Source organism: Anabrus simplex, chromosome 7 (assembly GCF_040414725.1).
Source record: "Anabrus simplex isolate iqAnaSimp1 chromosome 7, ASM4041472v1, whole genome shotgun sequence".
Taxonomy (NCBI): Eukaryota; Metazoa; Arthropoda; class Insecta; order Orthoptera; family Tettigoniidae; genus Anabrus; species Anabrus simplex.
In genome coordinates this window covers 296,453,917-296,472,945 of record NC_090271.1, presented here as the reverse complement: position 1 = coordinate 296,472,945, position 19,029 = coordinate 296,453,917, and the positions used below count along the sequence as shown (strand labels likewise).

At 42.2% G+C, this 19,029-nt stretch overlaps 1 protein-coding gene across 1 annotated transcript in view; it reads right to left on the bottom strand.

The window, feature by feature from the left end:
* Positions 1-19,029, bottom strand: part of LOC136877820 (synaptogenesis protein syg-1) — a 493,171-nt gene that overhangs the window by 310,834 nt on the left and 163,308 nt on the right. The gene's annotated exons all lie outside the window — the stretch shown is intronic.

The following is a 19,029-nucleotide window of genomic DNA, read 5'->3' as shown; positions in this document are numbered from 1 at the left end:
GGGAAGGAAGCGGCCTTGGCCTTAATTAAGGCACAGATTTGTATGAAAATGGTAAACAACGGAAAACCATGTTCTTTCAAATGCAAGCTACGTGACCCAAACCGCATCGCTGCACTATATATCAAAACAGTTTACTAAAAACAGCTTTGGCAAATCCGTCCGTCCGTTCTACGGGACCGATGTGCTTCATTTTTATTTTATTCTCTCCAGAATTATCTGCGAGTGAATGAGGCATTGATAGATCCCTAAGTTCAGCCAATCTTCAGTAATCATAAAATCAACTAATTGAATGATCGCTCCAATAATTGCAGGGGAAGGCTTCCCACAACCCGCATTCTGTACTTACAATCCAGCGCAGTTTAATTGCAAGTGTGTTTCTTAAAACTAAAATCTTTTTCAGCTCTTTTGCCATGCATAAAGTGTTCCTTGCGACGGAGTTCTTATCGTATTCACCTGAAATTTTCTGATAAAGTTTCCATATGTACAAGAATGTACTGAATATTACCTTCATATTTGCGCTTCTAAAATGGCACGAAACAATATTTTTTCCTACTGAATGAATATTGAAACACTGAAAAAGTGATACCTCCACAAGTTTTTACCCGACAACAAAACGCGGAGTAGTTCTTAAATATACGAGTATGTTTTCCAAGTTTGCCAATTTCAAGCCCACAGAAATAAAAACTGTGCCATAAGGAGTATTTTCCATTCAACGTACATAAATAAACATTATTTATAATAAATTCGCAACCAAATAACTAATCAACTCCGAATTTTGTGTGGGGCAGTATCTTATTAATATGTACTTGGTTTCCATAAGTGGTACTTAAATTGTAGAAGTTCAAGATTTCAGTCATGACTCCATTTAATGCACTTTAATAATAATAGTAATTGTTACGGAGTTTTCCGTGGTAGTTAGAGGTGAAAGAAGGTGCGGGGTGGTGAATAGGTCTCAGGCTACGAAATTAAAGTGAATTTAAAATTTAACAAGGTTATATTTTCTTTTCAAAATCAAGAAATAACAAATATGGCAGGTACAGAGTAGCAAGGCAACAAAAGTACAATTACAGTATTTACAGGATTTGGGCTTCGAGCCCCGCGATCACAATCCTTGAGCAATCAGCTCAGTTTTACCTCAAACACAAGTGTCAACAGAGAGGGGAGAACCCCATTCATACCTAGGAGCACTTGCTCCAAAATACACAGTAAGGCCTCCTTGAGGCGCGCAGAAAACAAAATTTTCGGGAAAAGAGCAACTTGCTCTCAAAATTCAGGCCTGTCAAAGGCCACACCTAATTCTACTTTCAAGCTGTCCTCTCAGGACATATACACAGGGGTAAAATACCCAACCTACTGAGGTCTGTTAAATGACAAGAAGGTTAATTACATGACCTCTAAATGAACAATTTGAGAGGAGGCGATTTGCACTCCTAATGTATTTGTTTCAAAACCTAATTTGGCTCTAGGCCACTGATGCAAGGGCTAATCCCATACTAAAGAGGTGACTTTAGACATTGACAAATTTACATAATGTTAAGGAAGAATAGGTTAAGAAAACAAGTTCACCTCAAAACAATATGGGTGGGAGCTCGAGAGGGTTAAGCACTCTCTATCCCAATATGTAGTTTAAAAGATAGAATAGATACAAGTTCCTTTACATTTAAGGAAGGTTACATAATGGAAAAACTTCGGACCCGCCCCGAGAGTTAAACTGCTGAGCAAGCAAGAAAAGAAGTAATTAATCGGCCATTACCTGGTTGTTGACTGCCGCCGAAGAAAGAGGCGCTTCCCGCCCCCTGCTATGTACTTTACACACGAAAAGATGGAACAGAAGTGGCACGGAGACCCTAAAATCAGCAGTTTATATACTCTCGCGGAAAGTTCGAGGCGTTAGGGGAATGAGAACACCCTCCCACAAACTCTTTATTGGGTAGGATACAGCAACATATTCAAGTTGGGGGAAGATACATCCGATTGGTCAGAAATTAATAAAATAAATTCGGGATTGGCTAAATACAAAACAAGGGGAAAGAGAGGGGTATACAGCCAACTTAAACAATAACAGACAGAAATTTAACAAGAAACAAACTTTTGAAATAAAAATTTCTCCAAAAAAATAGTTCTTTCACGTCGCACTAGGGTGCACCATTGTAGTTTTTCAGTAGTGTCCTCTAGAAGGGAAAGTTCACACTTCTTACTACAAGCAAAACAAAAATACGTCGAAAATGACACAGTTCAAAAACTCCAAAATTTCCAGGTAGTGACATCTTCTGATAAAGTAGAAAATTAATACCGTAGATAAAGTTCAGACTTCCTCCAGCAGAGGAGTTTCAAGTGGCGCACATTTTTAAACTAGCGGCGTGGAGTTGTACCTCCCGGTACAGACCTCCCCCCCTCCAAAAGTTCCTCCAGGGGTGACACTGGCAATTTGTTTCGAAACAAGTTTCAAGTTTTGATGTTGGTATGGAGATTAATTGCAGAAGTATTTATAGGATTTTCTTAATGTGGTTTGATTCAGTTTCAAAATTTTTGTTGTGACAGGCGAAGTAAAGTCTTTATGTTTGTAGAAGTTGAATTCAGAAGGAAAACTTTAGTTTTTAAAGTTGAGGAAAATTTTCTAAGTCCACCAAATATTGCAGTAGAATACCCAAGAAAAGGTAGTAAAGTTGATCTGGAATGTCCATATAGTTGATGTTGATTAAGTTGGATGGCCAGACCGGCCGTTGCAGCTTGCGTCCAAAGGCGGCCGCTCGGACCCCACAAGTACCCTGAGATACCGCTCGCCCGCACTATGAGGGGAGCAGAGGTGTTGAAGCACGCCGCGCCCGCGGTGAACATATACAGGCTGCGGGCAAGTAGCAGGTCGTGCGCCGCACATCAGCCTTGGCCGGGAGGAGGGCTCCGGCTCGCCGTGCACATGTCGTCCTCGCTGGGGCCGAGGGGGCCCTTCCTCTAACCCAGTCGCGGCACGGCGCCGCGCGGCTGCGGGGGCACTGAAACATTAAAACTAGGCGGCAGAATTTGTTGGACCATCATCTTTTTTTTCTAGGGCACAGGCTTGTGGAGAGGTTGAGGGGCCAGCGTCGTGCAAATATCCATGGCATTAATTAAGCCACTGTATAGAGTGGAGCAGGAGACGGGAGCGTGGTAATGGCCGTGGCAAGGACAGGATGGCAGTTTAACGGTTCGGGGAAGGTTTCACAAAAATCCTTACATATAAAACAAAATACTATAGAAGGGGCAGAAAGCCTTAAAAGTGAAACTCAAAAAAAAAATATATAACCTTCATATTCCTTTCAAGATAATATGAGGCAAGTTAGCACAGAATTTATACAGGTTTCACCTGCGACAAGTGAACCCTAAATATCCTCTCGGTGGCTGGATTGCTTAATAACAACGTAACCGGCGTAAGGAAATCGAGAATGACGCACGGCCCATGGAATCTGGGGGCAAGCTTGCCCGCGGGAACAAAATTCTTGACCATTACTTGGTCACCTACCTTCAAAGGGGTGGGTCTCCGTCCACGATCATACCTTTCCCTAACCTTTTCATGAGACACTTTAAGATTGGCTTTAGCCTTCTTCCAAAGATCTTTAATGTTGTCCGGATCTATTGTCTCGGGTAGAATGTCACTCAGAGACCAGTTCACGGATTTCACCGTCATACCTTTCCAGATGAACCTTTCACGAATCTTTTCACGAGTTTTAAAGATTCCAAGATGCCCCCCTAATGGGGTCTCATGATAGTATTTGAGGATCATAGGCACAAGAACAGCTGGAACGACAACCTTCATCATCTTATCATGCCTCGATGGGCAACATAAAACACCATTCCTCAGAACATAAGGGACAACATGTTCCCCAGAAGAAAGGGTTTCCATTATCGGAGCCAGCGTCGGATCTTCACGTTGGTATTTCTCGATATCCCTAAAGAGCATGGGAGCATCTGTTAAGATGGCATTAACATCAGATAGTATGGACTGTCGACCGGTTCATGGGTCTCGACGTCGTTGGAAAACATACGGCTGAGTCCATCAGCAACAACATTTTCGGTACCTCTGATATGCCTGACATCGAATTGGAAGGCAGAAATACGGATGGCCCAACGGGCTATACGGCCAGTACGACGCGGCCTACTTAAGACCCAGCTTAAGGCTTGATTATCTGTCTCCAGGTCGAATTTGACATGTTCAAGATAGAGACGGAACTTTTCTTAGGCAAATAAGACTGCCAAACCTTCGAGCTCATAGATAGAATACTTGGCTTCTTGAGCCGACAAGGTCCTAGATGCATAGGCGATGGGTAGCCTCCCAAGTTCAGTCTCTTAAAGAAGGACTGCAGCTACTGCTGACGACGACGCGTCGGTTTGGACAATGAATTTCTTTGAGAAATCAGGCATAGCAAGTACAGGGGCATTACAGAGAGCTAATTTAAGATCTTCAAAAGCGGCTTGTTGAGAAGGTCCCCACTCGAATTTGATGCCTTTCCTACGAAGAAGGTTTAAGGGCGCCGCTCTATAAGCGAAGTTAGGAATAAACTTCCTGAAGAAATTCACCATACCAATGAACCTGGCGATACCTTTAATGTCCTTGGGAGGTTTAAAATCACGGATGGCCTGTGTTCTAGAATGATCGACTGCTGCACCATCAGGTGACACAATATGCCCTAGGAATGACATAGAGGGCTTAGCAAAGGCAACCTTGGACAACTTGACAGTTAACCCAGCCTTACGAAGGCGATCGAGAACTTCTCGCAGATGATCTAGATGTTCTTCAAAAGTCTCTGAAAATACGACGACATCATCCAAGTAGTGATATAAGTACTCAAATTTGATGTCGGAGAAGACCCTATCTAGTAGCCTAGTGAGTACAGCTGCTCCCGTGGGGAGCCCGAAAGGCACGCGGTTGTATTCATACAAATTCCAATCCGTGGCAAACGCTGTAAGATGTTTAGACTCTTCGGCAAGGGGAATTTGATTATAGGCCTGATTCAAGTCCAAGATAGTAAAGAACTTGGCCTTACGAAACCATGAAAAACAAGAATGAAGGTCAGGAAGGGGCACGGATTGCAACACCACCTTCCGATTGAGAGCCCTATAATCAATGACAGGCCTGAAGCCCCCCTGGGGTTTCGGGACTAGAAAAATAGGCGACGAATACGCCGACTTAGAGGGCCTAATAATACGATCCTTCAACATCTGATCGATGATTTCTTTCAGAGCCTTCATTTTAGGTGGAGATAGCCTATAAGGTGGAAAACGGACCGGAATCGAATCCGTGACCTCAATTTTGTATTCAATAAGGTCAGTAACACCAAGAGTATCAGAGAACACCTCTGGAAACGACTGACACAACTTACGAATACTATCAGCCTGCTCCTCAGGTAGATGTCTAAGGTCTAACAACATCTCATCCTGGGTAGGCGAAATAGATGAACATGATACAGAATTACACTTTAACAAGGGAATTTTACAATTGGACGCAAATTTGAATGTGCACGACCTGCTCTGGAGATCGAACACAAGACCAGTGTAGAAAATGAAGTCAGCTCCCAATGTAATGGGGCAAGACAAGTGCTTGGCCACAAACAATTTAATTTTCCATGTAAATTTAAAAATACGAATTTTGACATGTAAAGAACCTAGAATTTCTAATGGAGATGAATTAGCCGAAACATATTGAACAGGAGATGAGACATAGTCAGGTAGTTTACAAACAGATTTCAATTTAGAATACCATTCAGCCGAAATAATCGAACAAACACTGCCTGAATCTAAGAGAGCTGTTACAGGTTCATTATTTAACTCAATCTTAAGAAAAGGAACAGGCGCGGGGGAACCCGCCGCAATCCTAAGACACTCTTTAGGGCATTCAAAAGACGAGTTTGAAGACTGATCGTTCCCTGAATTTACAACCTGTTTACCCGGGGCTGAGTCTCGGGAAGATGGATTAGTTGACTCAGCCGAAGCCACTAGTCACTTTTGATTCTTGTTGGAAGTGGCACCAGAAGTTGAGCAGGAGGGGGTGCTATTTGAATTTGGGCAATTTTTGGCGATATGCGAGAAAGCCCCACATTTAAAACAGCCTTGTGATGAACCAGCCCCATTCCTTGTCCCACTCGACTTGATCAGTGGACACTTATTGCGAAGATGGTCAGGCGACCCGCAAGCATAACATTTACGGGGATTGACTGGTCGGCGAGGTGGAGGCCGAGTATTACTAAAAGAAGGAGGGGGTTCTTTCGCGACACGCAAAGAATCGACGTATCTAACTCCTTCCGCTGAGACGGCCAATGCTTCAAGTTCAGAGAAAGTTTGCGGGCACGCCGCGAAACACAAATATGACCTATAGGATGGTGAGATACCTTCCACAATGGCTTGTACAATTTGATCCTCAGGGAAGTGAAGAGCAAACACCCTAGTATAAAACTTAATGTCCTGTATGAAATCAGCCAAGTTTTCATCCAAGCGCTGTACACGATAATAGTACTTCTGAATCAGAGATGACCTCGCGCGAGCAGGAATAAAATTTGCAAGCAAGTGTGCGTGAAAATCTTCAATAGATGACTGTTCAGCTATGGCTCTTACTATTTTGTCGGAGAGAATACCAATTGCATAAGGATAGATGATTTGCAAAATTTGACATGGGGAAAGAGAAAACACAAGGGCATGATCCTGAAATTCAACTAGAAATCTTAAAAATGAAATTACTTTACTGGTGGTATTAACGGAAAACTTCGATATACCTCTGAGCAACATTGCCAATGGATGAGGCAAGCTGCTGAACCCGGGTGACATAGTAGGTAAAGGTTTCAGTGGCAAGGAAGTTAATTCAGAACGTATATTATTCAATGAGTTACGGCGTTCAGACTCGTTGTCCAATGGGGCAGAGATAGTTTGAGCAGCAACGGTTATCCTATTGACTTCTCCCTTAGGAGGCTCTTCCTCGCTACCTACATTCATCGTGACGGGTTGATCAGTTTTGGGAGGAACCTCCCCAGTTAACAATTGAGTGACCTTGCTAGATAATTCAGAAATATTTTCAAGCAGCGTACTAGCTTCCTTCCTCTGAACGTCATTCAACTTTAGAGACAACAGATCGTTAACTCTATTTGAAAAATGAAACAGCCTGGCTTGCACACGTTTGATTTGATTAGGAGAAGGATCATTTTCATCAAAAAAACTAACTACAGATGCTAGCCCAGTAATATTCTCGACGATCGTGGAAAGAGAGTCGTCAATTTCTTTCTCTCCCAAAGCGGGGATGGAAATGGGCAAGTCAAGGGACTCTCTAAGCTTGTTGGAGTCTATCGCAACCGTGCCTCCAGATTGCACATTTCTGATAGTTAACTCATAGATCAACTCCTCCTTGCGCAAATAGTTAAGATGGAGAACATCGCGAGGGTCGGGCATGATGACAGAACAATTTTGAAAAAGAAAAAATCAAAAAAATTCCAACAACTGAGAAAATAGTTAAAGTTGTAATCAAAGCAATGTTTAGCCGTCAAAAGGGGCTAAAATGAGACCCATTCAACCACGCTCTGCTACCACTTGTTACGGAGTTTTCCGTGGTAGTTAGAGGTGAAAGAAGGTGCGGGGTGGTGAATAGGTCTCAGGCTACGAAATTAAAGTGAATTTAAAATTTAACAAGGTTATATTTTCTTTTCAAAATCAAGAAATAACAAATATGGCAGGTACAGAGTAGCAAGGCAACAAAAGTACAATTACAGTATTTACAGGATTTGGGCTTCGAGCCCCGCGATCACAATCCTTGAGCAATCAGCTCAGTTTTACCTCAAACACAAGTGTCAACAGAGAGGGGAGAACCCCATTCATACCTAGGAGCTCTTGCTCCAAAATACACAGTAAGGCCTCCTTGAGGCGCGCAGAAAACAAAATTTTCGGGAAAAGAGCAACTTGCTCTCAAAATTCAGGCCTGTCAAAGGCCACACCTAATTCTACTTTCAAGCTGTCCTCTCAGGACATATACACAGGGGTAAAATACCCAACCTACTGAGGTCTGTTAAATGACAAGAAGGTTAATTACATGACCTCTAAATGAACAATTTGAGAGGAGGCGATTTGCACTCCTAATGTATTTGTTTCAAAACCTAATTTGGCTCTAGGCCACTGATGCAAGGGCTAATCCCATACTAAAGAGGTGACTTTAGAAATTGACAAATTTACATAATGTTAAGGAAGAATAGGTTAAGAAAACAAGTTCACCTCAAAACAATATGGGTGGGAGCTCGAGAGGGTTAAGCACTCTCTATCCCAATATGTAGTTTAAAAGATAGAATAGATACAAGTTCCTTTACATTTAAGGAAGGTTACATAATGGAAAAACTTCGGACCCGCCCCGAGAGTTAAACTGCTGAGCAAGCAAGAAAAGAAGTAATTAATCGGCCATTACCTGGTTGCTGACTGCCGCCGAAGAAAGAGGCGCTTCCCGCCCCCTGCTATGTACTTTACACACGAAAAGATGGAACAGAAGTGGCACGGAGACCCTAAAATCAGCAGTTTATATACTCTCGCGGAAAGTTCGAGGCGTTAGGGGAATGAGAACACCCTCCCACAAACTCTTTATTGGGTAGGATACAGCAACATATTCAAGTTGGGGGAAGATACATCCGATTGGTCAGAAATTAATAAAATAAATTCGGGATTGGCTAAATACAAAACAAGGGGAAAGAGAGGGGTATACAGCCAACTTAAACAATAACAGAAAGAAATTTAACAAGAAACAAACTTTTGAAATAAAAATTTCTCCAAAAAAATAGTTCTTTCACGTCGCACTAGGGTGCACCATTGTAGTTTTTCAGTAGTGTCCTCTAGAAGAGAAAGTTCACACTTCTTACTACAAGCAAAACAAAAATACGTCGAAAATGACACAGTTCAAAAACTCCAAAATTTCCAGGTAGTGACATCTTCTGATAAAGTAGAAAATTAATACCGTAGATAAAGTTCAGACTTCCTCCAGCAGAGGAGTTTCAAGTGGCGCACATTTTTAAACTAGCGGCGTGGAGGTGTACCGCCCGGTACAGTAATAATAATAATAATAATAATAATAATAATAATAATAATAATAATAATAGTAATAATAATCTTTCAGTAGAGATCAAGTATTAGAAAACCATGAGAAGGACTCTAGGTCCAGGTAAAGTTCAAGAAGGTTATAGGAAAAGGTTTAATCACAAACTTAACCATCGCATCGGTAATACAGGCACATCTCTGAGCCACGAGTAAGACAAGACTTACCTTCTCCATTCACATAGAAAGAAAGGATCACTGGAGACAAAACCGTGAACATATCAATACTCAAAATAATATCCCAAAGGCGTATTATGCCAAATGGACTGATGAAGTCAAGAAAAGACCTAGATCAAACGAAAATCTGTCCGACTGAAGTACACAGTATAGTGCAGTATAGAAACCTTGTAAGATCAACAACGTCTAAAACCAGTCACCCCACATGCGGGAGGGAAATGGACTCAAGAAACGAGAAAAGTACAGGAAGACAGAAAGAAAGCACAAGAGCGTTGAAACTACGTGGTCCATGGTTGGCCATAGTACTGTGTCCTCAGCTAATGAGCTACCTTCTATAGTAGTGGTATCTAGGTGGCCTCCCTACCAATTTGGACATTCTGGTTGCTCTGCAACTCAACCAGAATCCTACTGGACCGAAGCCATGGCCTAGTCAATTGTTGTTAAGTGACACACAGTACGCTACCAGAGATTCTTGAACATGCCCACAAAAATGACATAGAATTCGAAGCTTTTATGTCCGCTCTTCAGATATTAACTTAGTATGTAAGGATCAAATTCATGAACTTGAGGTCATGCGTCTGACAGTCTACCACTGATCCTAATGTTGTGAGGTAACATACAATCCCTCCTAGCACCTAAACATTTTAGTACGTTGCTTTCGACCCAGATGCGGCGAGTTAGAACTACGCTGAGCTATGGCTGTCATGTTTTACACACCTGTGTGGAACTATCGCATTGGATCGTTTAACAGTTTAATACCTAAATTTCAAGCAACATATTATGCTGCGTTGGTGATATGCGTTTCTACATGACTTTTCCTGAAAATTATTGCAATTTGTGCGTTAAGCGAAATTCAAGAGAAGGGCTAATAATAATAATAATAATAATAATAATAATAATAATAATAATAATAATAATAATAATAATAATAATAATAATTGTACCGGGCGGTACACCTCTACTCTGTTTATTTAAAAGTTGCGCCAGTTGAAACTCCTCTTCTGGAGGAAGGTTGAACTTTATCTATTCTATTAATTCTCTACCTTCTCAGAAGATGTCACCACGTGGAAAATTTTGAGTTTTTGAACTGTGTCACTTTTGATGTGTTTTTGTTTCGCTTGAAGTAAGAAGTGTGAACTTTCTCTTCTAGAGGACACTACTGAAGATCAACAATAGTGCGACCTAGTGCGGAGTTAAAGAACTATTTTGTTGGAGAAATTTTTATTTCAAGAGTTTGTTCTTTGTTAAATTTCCTTCTGTCATTGTTTAAGTTGGCTGTATACCCCTCTTTTTCCCCTTAGTTTGGATCTAGCCAATCCCGAATTTCTTTAATTAATTTTCCACCAATAATGTGTTTCTTTTTCCTCTATGTAGGGGTTTCTTTTCCCGAACCAATAAAAACTTTGAGGGAGGGTGTTTTATTTCCCCTAACGCCTAGAATCTTCCGCGAGAGGATATAAACTGCTGATTTTGGGGTCTCCGGGCCACTTCTGTTCCATCTTTCAGTGTATTAAGTACATAGCAGGAGGCGGGAAGCGCCTCTTTCTTCTTCAGCCGTTCAACACCAGGTAATGGCCTATTAATAACTTCTTTTCTTGCTAGGTCGGCAGTTTAACACTCGCGGCGGGTTCGAAGCATTTCCATCATGTAACCTTTTCCTAAAATGTAATTACTCTTTTCATCTTTTTCTTGTAAAGCTACATATTGGGATAGAGAGTGCTAACCCTCTCGAGCTCCCACTCACATTTGTTTTGAGGTGAACTTATTTTCTCCAACTATTCTTCGTTTATGTAATGTAAAGTGTTCTTCTCTAAGTCACCTCCGTAGTATGGGATTAGCCCTTGCGTTAGCGGCCCAGAGCCAGATTAGGTTTAAAAAAAAACAAAGTGTATTAGGAGTGCAAGATCGCCTCCTCTCAAATTGTTATTTTAGAGGTCATGTAATCAACCTTCTTTTCATGTAATAGACCTCTGTAGGTTGGGTATTTTACCCCTGTGAATACGTCCTTAAAGGACAGCTTGAAGGTAGAGTTTGGTTTGGCCTTTGAGAGGCTTAAATTTTAAGAGCGGATCGCTCTTTTGAAAATGGAGTGTCATATGCCTCGTGGAGGCTTTTCTGTGTAATTCGGAGCCAGGGGCTCCTAGGGATGAATGGGGTTTTCTGCCCCTCTGTTAAAACTTGTGTTTGTGGTAAAACTGAGCTGATCGCAGAAGTCAGGGCGTGAAGCCCAAAACCTGTAAATATTGTATCTCCCCTTGTTTTGCTACATTGTACCTGTCATGTCTGTTATTGCTTTGTTTTTGAAAAGAAAATATAACCTAGTTAAATTTTAAATTACTTTTACATTAACTTTGATTCCGTAGTTTGAAACCCATTCACGCCCGCACCTTCTTACGCCTCTACCTACCGCTAAAACACGGTAACAAGTGGTAGCAGAGCGTGGTTGAATGGGTCTCAATTTAGCCCCTTTTGACGGCTAAACATTGCTTTGATTCGAACTCTAACAATTTTCTCAGTTGCTGGAATTTTTTGAGTTTTTCAAAATTGTTCTGTCATCATGCCCGGCCCTCGCGATGTTCTCCTCCTTAACTACTTGCGCAAAGAGGAGTTGATATATGAGTTAACTATCAGAAACGTTCAATCTGGAGGCACGGTTGCAATAGACACTAACAAGCTTAGAGAGTCCCTTGATTTGCCCATTTCCATCCCCAATTTGGGAGAGAAAGAAATTGATGACTCTCTTTCCACGATTGTCGAGAATATTACTGGGCTTGCATCGGTAGTCAGCTTTTTTGATGAAAACGATCCATCTCCTAATCAAATTAAGCGTGTGCAAGGCAGGCTGTATCACTTTGCAAATAGAGTTAATGATCTGTTGTCTCTAAAGGTGAATGACGTTCAGAGGAAGCAAGCTAATACGCTCCTTGAAACTATTTCGGAATTGTCTAATAAGGTCACTCAATTGCTAACCGGCGAAGCTCCTCCCAAAACTGATCAACCCGCCACGGTGAATGTAGGTAACGAGGAAGAGCCTCCTCAGGGAGAAGTCAATAGGATAACCGTTGCTGCTCAAACTATCTCTGCCCCATCGAACAACGAATCTGAACGCCGTGCGTCATTGAGTAACATCCGCTCTGAATTAACTTCTTTGCCATTGAAACCTTTAACGACTATGTCACCTGGGTTCAGCAGCTTGCCTCATCCATTGGCAATGTTGCTTAGAGGTATCTCTAAGTTTTCCGTCAACACCACCAGTGACGTAATTTCATTTTTAAGATTTCTAGTGGAATTTCAGGATCATGCCCTTGTGTTTTCTCTTTCCCCATGTCAAATTTTGCAAATTATCTATCCTTATGCTATTGGTGTTCTATCTGACAAAATAGTTAGAGCCATCGCTGAGCAATCTTCTATTGAGGATTTCCATGCCCATTTGCTAGCTAACTTCATCCCGGCTAGGGCCAGGTCCTCCCTTATTCAGAAATACTATTATCGGGTACAGCGCTTGGATGAAAACCTGGCAGACTTCATCCAAGATATTAAGTTTTATACTAGGGTGTTTGCTCTTCACTTCCCTGAGGATCAAATTGTACAAGCTATTGTGGAAGGTATTTCACCATCCTATAGGTCATATTTGTGTTTCGCGGCGTGCCCGCAAACCTTCTCTGAACTTGAAGCATTGGCCGTCTCAGCGGAAGGAGTTAGATACGCCGATTCTTTGCGTGTCGCGAAAGAACCCCCGCCTTCCTTTAGTAACACTCGGCCTCCACCTCGCCGACCAGTCAATCCCCGTAAATGTTATGCTTGCGGGTCGCCTGACCATCTGCGGAATAAGTGTCCTCTGATCAAGTCAAGTGGGACAAGGAATGGAGCAGGGTCATCACAAGGCTGTTTTAAGTGTGGGGCCTTCTCACATATCGCCAAGAATTGCCCAAACTCAAATAGCACCCCCTCCTGCTCAACTTCTGGTGCAAATTCCAGCTATGCCAATAATAAAAAGTGACTAGTGGCGTCGGCTGAGCCGACTAATCCATCTTCCCGAGACTCAGCCCCTAGTAAACAGGTTGTAAATGCAGAGAACGACCAGCCTTCAAATTCATCTTTTGAATGCCCTAAAGAGTGTCTTAGGATTGCGGCGGATACCCCCGCACCTGTTCCTTTTCTTAAGATTGAGTTAAATAACGAGCCTATAACAGCTCTCTTAGATTCAGGCAGTGTTTGTTCCATTATTTCGGCGGATTGGTATTCTAAATTGAAATCTGTTTGTAAACTCCCTGACTATGACTCATCTCCTGTTAAATATGTTTCGGCTAATTCATCTCCATTAGAAATTCTAGGTTCCTTACATGTCAAAATTCGGGTTTTTAAATTTACATGGAAGATCAAATTGTTTGTGGCCAAGCGTTTGTCTTGCCCCATCATATTGGGAGCGGACTTCATTTCTCACACTGGTCTTGTGCTCGATCTCCAGAGTAGGTCGTGCACATTCAAATTTGCGTCCAATTGTAGAATTCCCTTGTTAAAGTGTAATTCTGTAGCATGTTCATCTATTTCGCCTACCCAGGATGAGATGTTGTTAGACCTTAGACATCTACCTGAGGAGCAGGCTGATAGTATTCGGAAACTGTGTCAGTCGTTTCCCGAGGTGTTCTCTGATACTCTTGGTGTTACTGACCTTATTGAATACAAAATTGAGGTCACGGATTCAATTCCTGTCCGTTTTCCACCGTATAGGCTATCTCCACCTAAAATGAAGGCTCTGAAAGAAATCATCGATCAGATGTTGAAGGATGGTATTATTAGGCCCTCTAAGTCAGCGTATTCTTCGCCTATTTTTCTAGTCCCGAAACCCCAAGGAGGCTTCAGGCCTGTCATTGATTACAGGGCTCTCAATCGGAAGGTGGTGTTGCAATTTGTGCCTCTTCCCGACCTTCATTCTTGCTTTTCATGGTTTCGAAAGGCCAAGTTCTTCACTATCTTGGACTTGAATCAGGCCTATAATCAAATTCCCCTTGCCGAGGAGTCTAAACATCTTACAGCGTTTGCCACGGACTGGAATTTATACGAATACAACCGCGTGCCTTTCGGGCTCCCCACGGGGGCAGCTGTGCTCACTAGGCTACTAGATAGGGTCTTCTCCGACATCAAATTTGAGTACTTATATCACTACTTGGATGATGTCGTCGTATTTTCCGAGACTTTTGAAGAACATCTAGATCATCTGCGAGAAGTTCTCAATCGCCTTCGTAAGGCTGGGTTAACTGTCAAGTTGTCCAAGGTTGCCTTTGCTAAGCCCTCTATGTCATTCCTAGGGCATATTGTGTCTCCCGATGGGGTAGCTGTCGATCATTCTAGAACACAGGCCATCCGTGATTTTAAACCTCCTAAGGACATCAAAGGTATCGCTAGATTCATTGGTATGGTGAATTTCTTCAGGAAGTTTATTCCTAACTTCGCTAATAGAGCGGCGCCCTTAAACCTTCTTCGTAGGAAAGGCATCAAATTCGAGTGGGGACCTTCTCAACAAGCCGCTTTCGAAGATCTTAAATTAGCTCTCTGTAATGCCCCTGTACTTGCTATGCCTGATTTCTCGAAGAAATTCATCGTCCAAACGGACGCGTCGTCGTCAGCTGTAGCTGCAGTCCTTCTTCAAGAGACTGAACTAGGGAGGCGTCCCATCGCCTATGCATCTAGGACTCTATCGGCTCAAGAAGCCAAGTATTCCATCTATGAGCTCGAAGGGTTGGCAGTCTTATTCGCCTTAGAAAAGTTCCGTCTCTATCTGGAACATGTCAAATTCGACCTGGAGACAGATAATCAAGCCTTAAGCTGGGTCTTAGGTAGGCCGCGTCGTACTGGTCGTATAGCCCGTTGGGCCATCCGTATTTCTGCCTTCCAATTTGATGTACGACATATCAGAGGTACCGAAAATGTTGTTGCGGATGGACTCAGCCGTATGTTTCACAACGACGTCGAAACCCACGAACCGGTCGACAGTTCATCACCTTCCGAGTCCATACTATCCGAGGTTAATGCCATCCTAACAGATGCTCCCATGCTTTTTAGGGATATTGAGAAATACCAACGTGAAGATCCGACGCTGGCTCCTATAATGGAAACCCTTTCTTCTGGGGAACATGCTGTCCCTTATGTTCTGAGGAATGGTGTTCTATGTTGCCCTTCGAGGCATGATAAGTTGATGAAAGTTGTTGTTCCAGCGGTTCTTGTACCTATGATCTTCAAATACTATCATGAGACCCCATTGGGGGGGCATCTGGGTATCTTTAAAACTCGTGAAAAGATTCGTGAAATGTTCATCTGGAAAGGTATGGACGGTGAAATTCGGGAACTTGTAAAAGCTTGTAAATCTTGTTTGATCAGTAAACCCACCATGTCCACTAAAGTAGGCCTTTTGTCTTCTCATCAAGCGTCGCGCCCCATGGAACGCCTGTATATCGATTATGTGGGACCCTTCCCCCAGTCAAAGGGTAATGCCAACAAGTTCATCCTTGTGTGTGTAGATGGTTTTACAAGATTTTCCTGGTTATTTCCGACTAAGCTGGCTACCGCTCAGTCAACCATTACTTGCTTAAATTCTATTTTTGCTTCTTTTGGTCCGTGTCAATATATTGTATCTGATAATGCTAAGGCTTTTACATCTAATTTATTTCGTAAATTCTGTTTTGACTTGTCCATCTCTCATGTAACTACATCTGCTTATTATCCTCAACCATCTCTGGCTGAACGGGTTAACCGTAATCTCAGGTCCGCACTCATTGCCTATCATCATGAAGATCCTTCCAGGTGGGACACGTCCCTGCATTGGATAGCTTTTGCTTTGAATTCGGCGGTTCATGAATCTCACAAGTTTACTCCAGCTTCCTTGATGTTCAAGTTTGTTCCCAACTCGCCGCTCTCTAACCTCTGGTCTTTGAATGACATTCTACCCGAGACAATAGATCCGGATAACATTAAAGATCTTTGGAAGAAGGCTAAAGCCAATCTTAAAGTGTCTCATGAAAAGGTTAGGGAAAGGTATGATCGTGGACGGAGACCCACCCCTTTGAAGGTAGGTGACCAGGTTATGGTCAAAAATTTTGTTCCCGCGGGCAAGCTTGCCCCCAGATTTCATGGGCCTTGTATCATTCTCGATTTTCTTACGCCGGTTACCTTATTGCTAAGTAATCCGGCCATCCAACTTCATCAACATCAACTACATGGACAGTTACTATAAGAGATAACTACATTTGGGAATTTAACAACAATATTTGGTGGACATTGCAAAACTTTTCTTCACTTTTAAGCATTAAAGGTTTATCTTCAGAAATTCAACTACTACAAACAGAAAGACTTTCCTGCACCTGCAACAACAAAATTTTGAAATTGAAACCAACCAAATTACTAAAATCTTATAAATGCTTCCGCAATTAATCTTAATATCAACATCATTACTTGGACTTTGTTTCAAACTGATTTCATGTGTCACCCCTGGAGGAACTTTTGGGGGGGGAGGTCTGTACCGGGCGGTACACCTCTACTCTGTTTATTTAAAAGTTGCGCCAGTTGAAACTCCTCTTCTGGAGGAAGGTTGAACTTTATCTATTCTATTAATTCTCTACCTTCTCAGAAGATGTCACCACGTGGAAAATTTTGAGTTTTTGAACTGTGTCACTTTTGATGTGTTTTTGTTTCGCTTGAAGTAAGAAGTGTGAACTTTCTCTTCTAGAGGACACTACTGAAGATCAACAATAGTGCGACCTAGTGCGGAGTTAAAGAACTATTTTGTTGGAGAAATTTTTATTTCAAGAGTTTGTTCTTTGTTAAATTTCCTTCTGTCATTGTTTAAGTTGGCTGTATACCCCTCTTTTTCCCCTTAGTTTGGATCTAGCCAATCCCGAATTTCTTTAATTAATTTTCCACCAATAATGTGTTTCTTTTTCCTCTATGTAGGGGTTTCTTTTCCCGAACCAATAAAAACTTTGAGGGAGGGTGTTTTATTTCCCCTAACGCCTAGAATCTTCCGCGAGAGGATATAAACTGCTGATTTTGGGGTCTCCGGGCCACTTCTGTTCCATCTTTCAGTGTATTAAGTACATAGCAGGAGGCGGGAAGCGCCTCTTTCTTCTTCAGCCGTTCAACACCAGGTAATGGCCTATTAATAACTTCTTTTCTTGCTAGGTCGGCAGTTTAACACTCGCGGCGGGTTCGAAGCATTTCCATCATGTAACCTTTTCCTAAAATGTAATTACTCTTTTCATCTTTTTCTTGTAAAGCTACATATTGGGATAGAGAGTGCTAACCCTCTCGAGCTCCCACTCACATTTGTTTTGAGGTGAACTTATTTTCTCCAACTATTCTTCGTTTATGTAATGTAAAGTGTTCTTCTCTAAGTCACCTCCGTAGTATGGGATTAGCCCTTGCGTTAGCGGCCCAGAGCCAGATTAGGTTTTAAAAAAAACAAAGTGTATTAGGAGTGCAAGATCGCCTCCTCTCAAATTGTTATTTTAGAGGTCATGTAATCAACCTTCTTTTCATGTAATAGACCTCTGTAGGTTGGGTATTTTACCCCTGTGAATACGTCCTTAAAGGACAGCTTGAAGGTAGAGTTTGGTTTGGCCTTTGAGAGGCTTAAATTTTAAGAGCGGATCGCTCTTTTGAAAATGGAGTGTCATATGCCTCGTGGAGGCTTTTCTGTGTAATTCGGAGCCAGGGGCTCCTAGGGATGAATGGGGTTTTCTGCCCCTCTGTTAAAACTTGTGTTTGTGGTAAAACTGAGCTGATCGCAGAAGTCAGGGCGTGAAGCCCAAAACCTGTAAATATTGTATCTCCCCTTGTTTTGCTACATTGTACCTGCCATGTCTGTTATTGCTTTGTTTTTGAAAAGAAAATATAACCTAGTTAAATTTTAAATTACTTTTACATTAACTTTGATTCCGTAGTTTGAAACCCATTCACGCCCGCACCTTCTTACGCCTCTACCTACCGCTAAAACACGGTAACAATAATAATAATAATAATAATAATAATAATAATAATAATAATAATAATAATAATAATAATAATAATCAAATTGACAATATGATTAATTATCATCGGATAATTTTTTTTTCGTGTGGCTATTACTAGCCGAGTGCAGCCCTTGTAAGGCAGACCCTCCGACGAGGGTGGGCGGCATCTGCCATGTGTAGGTAACTGCGTGTGATTGTGGTGGAGGATAGTGTTATGTGTGGTGTGTGAGTTGCAGGGATGTTGGGGACAGCACAAACACCCAGCCCCCGGACCATTGGAATTAACCAATTAAGGTTAAAATCCCCGACCCGGCCGGGAATCGAACACGGGACCCTCTGAACCGAAGGCCAGTACGCTGACCATTCAGCCAACGAGTCGGACATCGGATAATGATATCGCCTAGATAATTAAAAATAGCATGAACATTTATAGATTAAACGGTTCCATAAAAAACTCATGGCAGAAAAGCCCCGAAGGGCCATGGCCTACCAAGCGACCACTCACTGCTCAGCCCGTAGGCCTGCAGATTGTGAGGTGTCGTGTGATCAGCACGACGAATCCTCTCGCTCGTTATTCTTGGCTTCTAAGACTGGGGCCGCCATCTCACAGTGAAATATTTCCTCAATTGTAATCACGTAGGCTAAGTGGGCATCGAAACAGCCCTCAGATCCAGGTAAAAATCCCTGACATAGTCGGGAATTGACTCCGAGACCTTCATTGTTATGAACTATTTGCAGAGAAATTCGAAGCGATTGCCAA